Below are 9,983 nucleotides of genomic sequence, written 5' to 3' on the forward strand. Positions count from 1 at the left end.
TCACAAGTTAGGTAGTTAAAACAATGAAGCAGGAGAAACAAAATGTTTATCCACCTACTATCTCAGGTGTAATATCTTTCCAGCCTGACCTTAATCAGAAAGAGACAGGACATTGAGGCAGTGGAGAGAAGCACTTGAAATTCTGATAAGTTTTTCTGCAATATTTCCCCCTCTTTTCACCCCCCTAACCTATGGCTATGTTTTAGCAGCATGCTTACACATTAAAGCATGGGTGGAGAACCTTTCTCCTGCAAGGATCATTTGAATATTTATAACATCATTTGTGGGCCATACACAATTATCAACTTAAAAATTAGCCTGCTCCCGGGCCAGCATGGCTCAGTAGTTGAGCATCAACCTATGAATTCAGAGGTCACAGTTTGATTCTCTGTCAGTGCACATGCCTAGGTTGTGGGATCCATTCTCCAGTGTGGGGAGTGCAGGAGGCATCCAATCAATGATTCTCTCTCATCGTTGATGTTTCTATCTTTCTCTCCCTCTCCCTTCATTTCTGAAATCAATAAAAATAGTTTTTTTAAATTAGCCTGCTGTATTTAGTCAAACATTTAATTAACTTACCCCTAATGAGATGGCTGGAACTGCTTCTCTGGTGAGGCATGTGATATTAGCTGGTATTGATGATGTTGCTACTCACAACTGCTTTTCCAAGTTTGTTTCGGTCAGTCTGGAGCACAGTGAAATGTTTGCAATGGTAAATTTTGAAAAGAACTACTCCCAGCAGTTTTTCCAAACACAGATGCCTGTTTCAATGCATGTCTCCTCAAAGTGGGAAATTCACTATTGCTTATGTAACATTTATAGAACTCAAGCTTCTATATATATAGCTTTCCGCTCATCATCACTTTGCAGCTGAATGATTTCATGTTGTAGGTTATTGGACACATCAGCTGGTTCCACATTGAACAGTGTAGCAAAATTGTTCAATTCATTTGTTTACTTTTCACATCCTTGAATCTTTCATTAAATGCCTCAATTAGTTTCCCACATTCACCAGAATATTCAAGTGTAGTAGAAGGCTTTTGTCCTTCCAGAGTGCGGAAATGCACCCTGTTATTCCTCAGAATAACACTTTCACAGCCTTAATTTAGCTTCAAATGATGTCACATTGGAAAGCAGGGAGCTGAGAAGCTGGTTGGGGTCCTGCAGCTTGACATTCAGTTCTGAGAGGTACTTGTAATGTCCACCATGAACGCTGATCACTCAGCCACCTGCTATCACTGAGTTCCATGACAGGTTTTCCCTTCATCTCCATGAACTGCTTGACTTCATCCCACAGTTTGTAAAACCTCATGAGCATGTTCCCACACCTCAGCCACCACACTTCACAGGGATAAACAAGATCACCGTACTCAGAGTCAAGATCATTCAGTAACTCCTTAAACAGGTGGCTGTTAAACCCTCTGCTTTTGACAAAATTTATGCATGAGCCACAACATCTGTGCACAGAGACTTCCTTGGTGTATAATGCAGTAACATATAATTAAATCACTTGGATCAAGACTGAGACCAATTCTTTCTTGACAAATGCAATTAACTCTTTTTTGTGTGTGAGCCAACCATGGCTGGAGCTCCATCTACTACTATAGTAAGGTCACTTAAATTTTCAAATCTTAGCTCAAATTTTTTCATTGATAAGACAAGTCCCTCAAACAAGTTCTCACCTCTTGTAGTGCCATGCATGGCTCCCAGTGAGATCAGTTCCCTTGTGTATCAAGCTCTGCAGTTCTCCCACAAATGATAATGGCCAGTTGGGCAGTATTTGTTATGTCCGTTGTTGTATCACAAGCCAGACAGAAAAATTGCAAACCTCCTGCAGAACCCTTCAGTATTTTTTCATTATCTTGTGCTAAGTCAATAATTCGATCTGAGACAGTTCTCTGAGACAAACTAACATTCTGAAACAATTTTAGTTTCAGAATGTTAGTTTGCTAACAACGCCACAGCAGCTACCGTGACCTCTTTCACAAACTCTCCCTCTACATGAGGCCTCAGCTTTGTGGTTTGTTCACTCACTAGGTAACTCTTCGGAATAATGTTGTCTCTTTTACAACATGGCCAACTGAAAGAAAGTTTGTTGTGATTCCAAACTCCACCGAAGAACATTGACTTTATTGAGATGCATTTGGTCTCCCAATTCATTGCATTTAGCATATTTTGAGCTGTAATGACACTCCAGATTGGCTTTTTTCGTTACTACTAACATATCGCCACAAACTAGGCACACAGATTGGCCTTTGACTTCAACAAAAAAATAATCATTGGTTTATTTCTCTTGGAAAGATCAACACTGCATCGACTTTCCTTTTCTTTGTAGTTGCCATTTGTAGGGTATCACACCACTTAAGTTTACATTTTTAAATATCTTTATTGTTGAAAGTATTACATATGTCCACTTTTTTCCACCATTGACCCCTTCTAGCCCATGCCGACCCCAGGCCTTCACCATCCTATTGTCTGTGTCCAGTGCTTATACATATATGCATACAAGTTCTTTGGTTGATCTCTTCCCACCCACCCACCTTTCCCCACCTTCTTTCCAAGATTCCACAGTTTGTTCCATACTTCTTTGTCTCTAGATCTATTTTGTTCATTAGTTCATTCTGTTCATTAGATTCAACATATGAGTGAGCTCATGTAATATTTGTTTTTCTTTGACTGGCTTATTTCACTTAGCATAATGCTCTACAGATCCCTTCATGCTGTCTCAAAGGGTAAGAGAACCTTCTTTTTAAATGCATTCCTTATATATTCAACATAATGTAATATATAATATATATATATATATATATATATATATATATATATATTAATCCTTTATAAGATGTATCATTGCCAAATATGTTCTCCCATACAGTGGCTCCCTTTTAATTTTGTAGATGGTTTCTTTGGCTGTGCAGAAGCTTTTTATTTTGATGTAGCCCCATTTATTTATTTTATTCTTAGTTTCTGTTGCACTAGATGTATTAGTAAATGTATTCCTAGGAGAGATGTCTGAGATTATACTGCCTATGGTTTCTTCAAATATTTTCATGACTTACATTTAAGTCTTTTATCCATTTTGAATTTATTCTTGTGTATGGTATAAGTTGGTGCTCTAGTTTTATTTTTTGCATATATCTGCCAATTTTCCCAACATAATTTATTGAAACTTCATTGTATATTTTTGCATACAAAAATTAATTGAGCATAATGTCTTGGGTCAATTTCTGGGGTTTCTGTTCTGTTCCATTGATCTATATGCCTGTTCTTGTGCCAGTGCCTGGCTGTTTTGATTACAGTGGCTTTGTAGTATAACTTGATGTCTGGTATTGAGATCTCTCCAACTTCATTATTCTTTCTCAAGATTGCTGCGGCTATTCAGGATCTTTTTTGGTTCCATAAAAATTGTTGGAGTGTATGTTCTAGATCTGTGAAATATGCCAATGCTATTTTAATAGGGATTGCATTGAATCTGTAGATTGCTTTGCATAGTATGGATATTTAATGATGTGAATTCTACCAATCCATGAACATGGTATAGTCTTCCACTTCTTTATATCATCCTCTATCTCTTTCCCAAAGTCCTGTAGTTTTCCGAGTACAAATCTTTTACCTCCTCAGTTAAGTTTATTCCAAAATATCTTACATTTTTTGTTGCAATGGTAAACAGGATTGTCTGTTTAGTTTCTCTTTCTGAGAATTCATTATTGGTATATTAAAAAAGCATTGAATTTTGGGTTTTAATTTTGTATCCAGCTACCTTACTGAATTCCTTTATTAAATGTAGTCATTATTTTGTAGAGTCTTTAGAGATTTCTATGTAAAATATCATATCATCTGTAAATAGGGAGAGTTTTATTTCCTTCTTTCCAATGTGGATACATTTTATTTCTTCTTTTTGTCTGATTGTGGCTAGGACTTCCAGTACAATGTTGAATAAGAGTGATGAAAGCGGACAACCCTGTCTTGTTCTTAGGTGAAATGGTTTTAGTTTTTGCCCATTGTGTATGATGTTGGCTCTTGGTTTGTCAGATATGGCCTTTACTATGTTAAGGTATGATCCTTCTGTTCCAACTTTGCTAAGAGTTTTTATCAAAAATGGGTGTTTGATTTTCTAGAATGCTTTTTCTGTGTCTATTTACATAATCATGTGATTCTCTTCCTTCAATTTGTGTGAAGTAACATGTTTATCATTTTGCAAATTTTGTAACAGTCTTGCATCCTTGGAATAAATCCTACTTGTTTGTGGTGTGATTTTCTTTTTTAATATATATTTTATTGATTTTTTACAGAGAGGAAGGGAGAGGGATAGAGAATTAGAAACATCCATGAGAAAAAGGGCTTCTGTCGTGAGTGGCACACGTAGAGCAGCCTGATTGCTCTACGTGCGGAATCGACATCAAGAGATTTCGGAAGCATAATTTTTTGGTACTTGGGCAGCTGGTGATCGTTGGTCCTGGCGCCCGTGAAAAAAAAAAAAGAAACATCGATGAGAGAGAAACATCGATCAGTTGCCTCCTGCACACCCCCTACTGGGGATGTGCCTACAACTAAGGTACCTGCCCTTGACCGGAATTGAACCTGGGACCCTTCAGTCCACAGGCTGGCGCTCTATCCACTGAGCCAAACTGGTTAGGGCGTGTGGGATGATCTTCATATATTGTTGAGTCTGATTTGCTAATATTTTGTTGAGGATTTTAGCATTTGTGTTCATCAGGGATATTGGCCTGTAATTCTCTTTTTTTCTAGTGTCTTTATCTGGTTTTGAAACTGGGATGCTACTGGCTTCATAAAAAGAGGTTGGAAGTGTTCCCTCCTCTTAGAATTTTTCGAATAGTTTTAGGGGCATAAGTCTTAGTTTTTCTTTGAATGTTTGGTAAAACTCCCCTGGGGAGCTGTCCAGACCAGGGCTTTTGTTTGCTGGTTGTTGTTGTTTTTTTAGTTACTGCTTCTATTTTATTAGTTGTTATTGGCCTATTCCAGTTTTCTGATTCCTCATGATTCCATTTTGGAAGTTTGCATTTTTCTAGAAATTTGTCCATTTCATCAACGTTGTTCAGCTTGTTGGCATATAGTTGTTTATAGTATTTCCTTACAATCCTTTGTATTTCTGTGTTGTCAGTTATTACTTGTTTCTTTTCATTTCTAATTTTACTTATTTAGGTCCTCTCTCTTTGTTTCCTAATAAATCTGGTTAACTATACATCAATCTTGTTTATCTTTCTAAAGAACAAGCTCTTGGTTTCACTGATTTTTTGTATTGTCCTTTTTGTCTCTATGTCATTTATTTCTGCTCTCATCTTTATTATTGTCTTCCTTCTACTTACTCTGGGATATTTTTTGTTTGTTGTTCTCTTTCTAATTTTTAATTTGTGGAATTAAAAAGTTTATTATTAACTTTTCTTATTTTTTGAAATAGGCTTGTAATGCTATGAAATTCCCTCTCAGGACTGCTTTTGCTATGCTCCATAGATTTTTAGGTTATTCTGTGTTCATTTTCATTTGTTTCCAGGAAGTTCTTTATTTCTTTCTTGACCTGGTTGGTAACCTGTTCATTATTAAATAACATGCTATTTAGCCTCCATGTGTTAAAATGTTTTTGAGTGTTTTTACTGTAGTTGACTTCTAATTTCCTTCCATTGTGATCTGAGGAGAACCTTGATGTTATTTTAACCTTCCTGAACATGTAGAGACTTATTTTGTGTACTAATATGTGGTCTATCTTTGAGAATGACCCATGTACACTTGAGAAGAATGTATATTCTGCAGCTCTGGGTTAAAATCCTATATAATAAAAGGTTAATATGCAAATTGTCCCCTTGGGAGTTCAACCTACCAGGAGTTCAACCACTCCCTATGACGTGTGCTGACCACTAGGTGGTGGTTCAAAACAAAGAAAGACCCAGCTGGCAGCTGGCAGTGGGGGGAAGGAAGGCCTGGATCAGCCCTGATTGCCAGCCAGGCCTAGAGATCTTACTCGTGCACAGATTTCATGCACCATGCCTCTAGTTTTCTATAAATGTCAATTAAATCCATTTGATCCAGGGTATCATTTAGTCACTGTTTCCTTGTTAATTTTTTTGTCTGGAGGATCTATCCAGTGAAGCCAGTGGGGTGTTAAAGTTCCCTACTATGACTGTATTGCTTCAATCTCTCCCTTAAAGTCCTGTAGAAGTTTTTATTTTTATTTTTGTATTTCTTTTTTTTTAATGTTTGCGCACTCCTATATTGGGTGCATATTTGTTTTCCAGGATTATATTTTCTTGTTAGATGGATCTCTTTAGAATTAAGTATTAAACTTTATTGTCTCCTGTGATGGCCTTCACTTTGAAGTCTATTTTGTAAGATATGAGGATTACTACCCCAGCTTTTTTTTTTCTTTCCCGTTTGCATGGAATTTTTTTCCCATCCTTTGACTCTCATCCTATGTGAGTATTTTGTTCTGAGGTGGATCTCTTGTATACAGCACACAATTGGGTCATGTTTTTATGTCTATTCAGCTACCCTATGTCTTTTGATTGGAACATTTAATACATTTACATTTAAGGTTACTTATTGATAAGTTCTGATTTACTGCCATTTTAATTCTTTATGACTATTTTTCTCTCTCCCTCTATTCCTTTGTCTCATTACAGCAGTCCTGTTAGCATTTTTGCTATGCTAGTTTGTTTGGTGATGATGAACTCCTTCAGCCTTTTTCTTTCTTTCTTTTTTTTTTGTCTTGATGCACATTATTTTGCCATCTATTTTGCATGATAGCCTTGCTGGATATAGTAATCTTGGTTTCAGATCCTTGCTTTTAATTACCTTGAACACTTCATGCCATTCCTTTTTTCCCTATAGAGTTTCTTTTGAAATAGCAGCTGACAGCCTTATGGGAGCTCCTTTGTAGATAACAAATAACTTTTCTCTTGTTGACTTTAAGATTCTCATTTTGTCTTTAATTTTTGGAATTTTAATTATGATGTGTCTAGGTGTGAGTCTGTTTGAGTTCTTTTTAATAGGGATTATCTGTGCCTCCTGAACTTGTATGACTGTTTTCTTCACCATGATAGGGAAGCTTTTTGCCATTATTTCTTGAAATACCATCTCTATTCATTATTTAATTTCTTCTCCTTCTGTCACTTCTACTATGTGAATATTGTCTGTTTCATGTTGTCCCACTGCTTCCTTAAACTGTCCCCTGTCTTTTAGTTCTTTTTTCTTTTTGGTTCTCTGATTGTGTGATTTTTTTTTCTAACCTGTCTTCTAATTCACTGATCCAATCCTCAGCTTCCCCTATCTGCTGTGTATTCCTTCTACTGTGTTCTTTATTCATGCTATTTCATTCTTCATTTCTTAGTGGTCTTTTTGCATAGTTACTGTTTCCTTTCTCATGATCTTTGCCATCATATTCTGAACATTATATCTGATTAATTTTTTTATGTCTGATTTAGCTCTTCTTCTGGAGAATTCTCTTGTCCTTTCTTTTGGGGGTTGTTTCTTTGTCTCTTCATTTTAGTTGCCTATTTGGGTTTGTGACTATGTATCAGGTAGGTCTGCTACACCTTTCAATCTCTAGTGCAGGACAGTGTCAAATGCTATTTCTGATTAATTAGATCAGATAAAGACTCAAAGCATCCAGAGACCACCAACTTATACCATACACAACAATAAACTCAACATGGATAAAATACTTAAAGTCAGTAAGTAGCTGTGGCTAAGAGGAACAAGGCTGCTCAAATCCTGAAGGAAAGGCATTATGCAATGCAACCTATCCTGCTCCTGCCACTCAGGACAGATCAAGAATGTGAAAGGATAAACAGAGATGCCACTGATTTTTCAGTAGGAGACAGATTTCTCAAGACAGAAAGCAGGACACTACAATACTGAACCTATACAAATTTTAAAGTTATTTGAGGTAAAACACATGAAAAATAAACAACTAATTCTTTACAAAATGTACGTTGGACCTTGTAAAAATTATTCATGGGCTTGAGGACATTATTCCAAAACATGGCACCTTGACATATTTAGTATCATAGCTGAAAAAGTATGAGAAAAAGGCAGAAACAAAAATATCATTTCTTCTTCCCCACTCTTCTTCCATGAAAGAGGTCATAAAACTCCCATGTGAAATTGACCCACCCTTCATCAATGGTTAGGAGGACATTCTTATCACAAGAGAGAGGGAATTGGAGTCTGAAAAGTCTGTATAAACAAAACTTGCTAAATTAACCCTTATCTTCCTAATTACTTCTTCACCATTTACTACCAGGTACTCCTAGCCTGACCTCCTCTGTCTTGTTATTTTTTTTTTTTCACAAATTTAATCTTTGTCTAAAAGATAGCATAGCTTCCTACTCTGGACCCTTCTCTGAGGTTTTCATTCTCCTGAAAAAATCCCATGTGTGTGTAAAAATTCAGTGAAATTTGTGTGCTTTTCTTCTGTTAATCTATTTTGTCAATTTAATTTTCAGACCCTGACAGGGACCTTAAGAGGGTCAAAGAAAAATCTTCTTTCTCCTCTACTATTTCTTGAATGTATGTATCTTTCTGGAGTGATTTATATTTTAAAATATTTCCTCTTTTACTGAACTCAGTAAGTAGTATGTTATCACTTTCTCATTCATTATTCATTTTATGGAGAGCCTACCAGCTGATCTCCTCAGTGATCAATTGTAAAAATCTGAACAAATATAAAAATGACACAGTAAGACCCATTCTCTCCATAAATTTAAAATCTGATTGAAGAGACAATTGTCTGGAATTTGCACCATTGCAGTACTTTCTTAGGTTTAAGGTGTTTTCTCCAGAGGATACCAGTTAAAATAAAAATATATTTTGAGATACGGGAACACATGGGATAATTAGAAAGCCCTAAATGATATGTTTCATTTCAACAGAGGCTTAGCTATTTCCTTGGATATAAAGAAAAATACATTAAAAGGCAATTTGAGCCCAGAAACCGGTTTGGCTCAGTGGATAGAGCGTCGGCCTGCGGACTGAAGGGTCCCGGGTTCGATTCCGGTCAGGGGCATGTACCTGGGTTGCGGGCACTTCCCCAGTGGGAGATGTGCAGGAGGCAGCTGGTCGATGTTTCTCTCTCATCGATGTTTCTAACTTTCTATCTCTCTCCCTTCCTCTCTGTGAAAAATCAATAAAAATAAAAATAAAAAATAAAAAAAAGGCAATTTGAGCCCAGCCAGCATGGCTCAGTGGTTGAGTGCCAACCTATGAAGCAGGAGGTCATGATTTGATTCCCAATCAGGGCACATGCCCAGGTTGTGGGCTCGATCCCCAGTGTGGGGCATGCAGGAGGCAGCAAATCAATGATTTGCTTTCATCATTGATGTTTCTAGCTCTCTCTCCCTTTCCATTCCTCTCTGAAATCAATAAAAATATATTTTAAAAAATACTGTACCTAATTCTAGACAATAACTTAATTAAATGCTTAATGATTTATGTACAGATATGAAGAACCAATCTTGATTTTTCACAATGCCTATGATTCCTTGATGACTGGAGGAGAGCTAAGCAACTTTTAATAGTTTCTCTGATAGGCATTTATATTTGATTCACTAATCCAGCTTATACATAAAATCCATTTTTTGTGTCTGTGAGCAGTGCCACTTCCTGGATGTAATAAAATAATCCAATCACTGAAAATGGAAGCATTTAATTTCCTCTGCTAGTAGAGTTTGAAACCTCCCTGTGTGTGCTGTATAATCATGACTTAGTATGTTTTCTGGCTAGAAAATGCTTTCCCCTCAGCCAATCCTGCTGCCAGAAACTCTCAGAATAATTTTGGAGGTATGTGTTCTCATGTGTAATAGCAGTACTATTTTGAAAAATTCAACTTGGAAACTCTGTGCATTATGGGACCAGAAAACAAATAGATTAAAAAGAAATTTGGGTTCTAGATAACAGCAAGGATCATTGGGTAGTATTGTTCTTGGCTAGGAAAGTTATGAAAGAGTTTTATCTAGGAAGAACAAGTTGCA

General features: G+C 36.5%; 1 non-coding gene across 1 annotated transcript; it reads left to right on the forward strand.

Annotated features, from left to right (window-relative positions):
• Nucleotides 1-4,333: 4,333 nt before the first annotated feature.
• LOC118678020 lies at nucleotides 4,334-4,467 on the forward strand. Its single transcript, XR_004974708.1, has one exon. It is a non-coding gene; the product is annotated as a U11 spliceosomal RNA (small nuclear RNA).
• The last annotated feature ends 5,516 nt before the right edge of the window (nucleotides 4,468-9,983 follow it).

Source organism: Myotis myotis, unplaced genomic scaffold, assembly GCF_014108235.1.
Source record: "Myotis myotis isolate mMyoMyo1 unplaced genomic scaffold, mMyoMyo1.p scaffold_m19_p_2, whole genome shotgun sequence".
Taxonomy (NCBI): domain Eukaryota; kingdom Metazoa; phylum Chordata; class Mammalia; order Chiroptera; family Vespertilionidae; genus Myotis; species Myotis myotis.